Genomic DNA, 3,421 nt, shown 5'->3' on the forward strand with positions numbered 1-3,421 from the left:
CACTGTTTAAAGTGCTTTATAAATAAATTGGTATGGTATGGTATAGTATGGTATGATCATTATTAAGATTGATAATTATATAATTTCAGCTATCATACACTTACACTCTCCTCCTCGTCCTCCACTCCCTCATTCTCAGGCCTTTCCTCAGACTGCATGGTGACCCCATCATCTCCACAGTCTTCCTCTGTTGACCACAAAGAACATTACTAGTATTTAGATTTCAGATTTTAATAGCAGAAAAAGCCAGTTGTGCATGAATGACATTTCACCTGCTCAGTCAGCTTTCTCTGGATCTGCTTGCAGACACCATCATCCATCTTCTGTTTAAAGCGCAGAGCAGCTGTGTAGTTGCAGTGGACTTCTCCACCTTATACCAAGATGGGATTAACTTATTTGACACGTGATCCATTGTAGGTGGTGTATACTTGGGTTGATGGTTGTCACCATGCCCTTGCAAATATATACAAGCATGTAATGTCCCTGTTACTGTAACATTAGCTTAGGATGGACTATTAATTAGCTTAGCTCTATTATTGCCGAACTAACCTAAATGTTGGTGATTCCACATCTGAAAAGGGATGCAACTTTTCACAATATATGCTGTAATTGTTCTGTGGCACTCTTCATTCAGTTAGTTGCACCAGTGTCTTTTCCTCAGACGCTATGATGAATGGAGGAGCACATGTCCCTGTCCAGCCGAGAAACATAGTCCCTCCAGCGTGTTCTGGGTCTTCCTCTGGGTCTCCTCCCGGTGGGACGTGTCTGGAACACCTCTCCAGGGAGGCGTCCGGGAGGCATCCTAAACAGATGCCCGAGCCACCTCAACTGTCTCTGCTCGACATGGAGAAGCAGTGGCTCTACTCTGAGTCTCTCCCGGATGATTGAGCTTCTCACCCTATCTCTAAGGGAGAGCCCAGACACCCTGCGGAGAAAACTCATTTCGGCCGCTTGTATCCGAGATCTTGTTCTTTCGGTAACAACCCAAAGCTCATGACCATAGATGAGGGTAGGAACGTAGATCGATCAGTAAATTAAGAGCTTCATCTTTTGACTCAGCTCTCTCTTCACCACGACAGACCTGTACAGCGCCCGCTTCACTGCGTACGTTGCACCTATCCGCCTATCAATCTCACGTTCCATTTTTCTCTCATTCGTGAACAAGACCCCATAATACTTGAACTTCTCCACTAGGGGCAGGACCTCCGCCATGACCCAGAGAGGGCACTCTACCCTTTTCCGGCTCAAGACCATGGCCTCGGATTTAGACTAACTGATCTTCATCCCAGCTGTGTTGCACTAGGCTGTGACTAGAAATTCTGTCCATAAAAGTTATGAACAGAATCGTGAAAAAGGGCAACCTTGGCGGAGTCCAACTATCAATGTGAACGAGCCCAACTAACTGCCAGCAATGCAGACCAGGCTCTGACACCAGTTATACAGGGACCTAACAGCCCATATCAAATGGCCTGGTACCCCATACGCCCAGAGTACCCCCCACAGGGTTCCCCGAGGGACGAAGTCGAATGCCTTCTCCAAGTCCACAAAGCACATGTAGATTGGTTGGGCAAACTCCCACGCACCCTCCAGGACACTGCTGAGAGTGTAGAGCTGGTCCAGTGTTCCATGACCAAGATGAAAACCACACTGCTCCTCCTGAATCCGAGGTTCGACTATCCGACAGACCCTCCTCTCCAGAACCCCCGAATAGACCTTACCAGGGAGGCTTAAGAGCGTGGTCCTCCTGTAGTTGGAACACACTCTATGGTCCCCCTTTTTGAATAGGGGGACCACCACCCTGGTCTGCCAATCTAGGGGAACTTTCCCCAATGTCCACGCAATATTGCAGAGTCGTGTAAGCTAACACAACCCTACAACATTCAGAGCATTAAGGAACTCCGGGCGAATCTTATCCACCCCTGGGGCCCTGCCACCAAGGAGCTTTTTAACCACCTCAGTGACCTCAGCACTAGAGATTGGAGGGCCCGACCCAGAGTCCCCAGGCTCCGCTTCCTCAGTGGAAGATGTGCTGGTGGGATTGAGGAGGTCTTCAAAGTATTCCGCCCACTGACCCACGGCATCCTGAGTTGAGGTCAGCAGCACACCAACCCCACTATTAATAGTGTTGGTGGTGTACTGCTTTACCCCCCTGAGACGTCAGATGGTGGACCAGAATCGCCTCAAAGCCGTGCAGAAATCATTCTCCATTGCCTCTCCGAACTCCTCCCATGCCCAAATTTTTGCCTCAGTGACCACCTGAGTCGCATGTCGCTTGGACTGCCGGTACCCATCAGTTGCTTCTGGGGTCCCACAGGCCAAAAAGGCCCAATAGGACTCCTTCTTCAGCCTGACAGCATCCCTCACTGCCGGTGTCCACCACCGGGTTCGAGGGTTGCCACCGTGACAAGCACCAATAACCTAGCAGCCGCAGCTCCAGTAAGCCGCCTCGACAATAGAGGCACGGTACATGGCCCACTCTGACTCAATGTCTCCTACCTCCCCAGGAACATATTCAAAGTTCTCCCGGAAGTGTGAATTAAAGCTCCATATCACAGGAGACTCTGCCAGACGTTCCCAGCAAACCCTCACAATACGTTTGGGCCTGCCAGGTCTGACCGGCATCCTCCCCCACCATCGAAGCCAACTCACCACCAAGTAGCGATCAATGGACAGCTTCTCCCCTCTCTTCACCCGAGTATCCAAGACATGTGGCCACAGATCAGATGAGATGAAGACAAAGTTGATCATAGAACTGCGGCCTAGGGTGTCCTAGTGCCAAGAATATGGACACCCTTATGCTTGAACATGGTGTTTGTTATCGACAATCCATGACAAGCACAGAAGTCCAACAGAACACCACTCAGGTTCAGATCAGGGGGGCCTTTCCTACCAACCACACCCCTCCAGGCCAGGATTCTGCGGTCTACACTCATCTCCAGGCCAGCGGTCACTCTTTCAGGGATGAAGATGTTCACATCCTGGACAGAGAGGAACAATGGTTTGAGAGAGGGGTAAAGGAGGCCATCTTTGTGAAAAGAAATTGTCCATCATTAAACAGGGGTGGAGGCCTGCGGGTTCAACTGTCCCCCTCTTACACTGCTGTTATTGCTAGTATTACTCAGCCCTCTGTGAATAGTAAACAGCCATCAGTGTGCTAATGAGCCATTGTTAGGCTGATGGTCCTTCTTGACCATGTGAGCAGCTGGTTTTGGTTGTCAGCAGCAAATTGGTTGATCCACTCTGAGAAGGTGCTATTTAAGAGACTGAGCTGAAAACAGCACCTCAGACTGAGGAAGTCTCCTGGATGAGAGACGAAACGTTTCTATATTTTTTTGCTTTGTTTTTTTTATTTTTTTATTTATTTTATTTTTTTGAATGTCCAGAGGACCAGATTTAACTTTTTTGGATTTTTCTACCTGGA

General features: G+C 49.0%; 1 protein-coding gene across 1 annotated transcript in view; it reads right to left on the reverse strand.

Moving 5' to 3' along the window:
* Positions 1–3,421, reverse strand: part of LOC119411475 — a 10,955-nt gene that overhangs the window by 911 nt on the left and 6,623 nt on the right. The window lies entirely within an intron of this gene.

Source organism: Nematolebias whitei, chromosome 6 (genome assembly GCF_014905685.2).
Source record: "Nematolebias whitei isolate Nwh7 chromosome 6, NemWhi1, whole genome shotgun sequence".
NCBI lineage: Eukaryota > Metazoa > Chordata > Actinopteri > Cyprinodontiformes > Rivulidae > Nematolebias > Nematolebias whitei.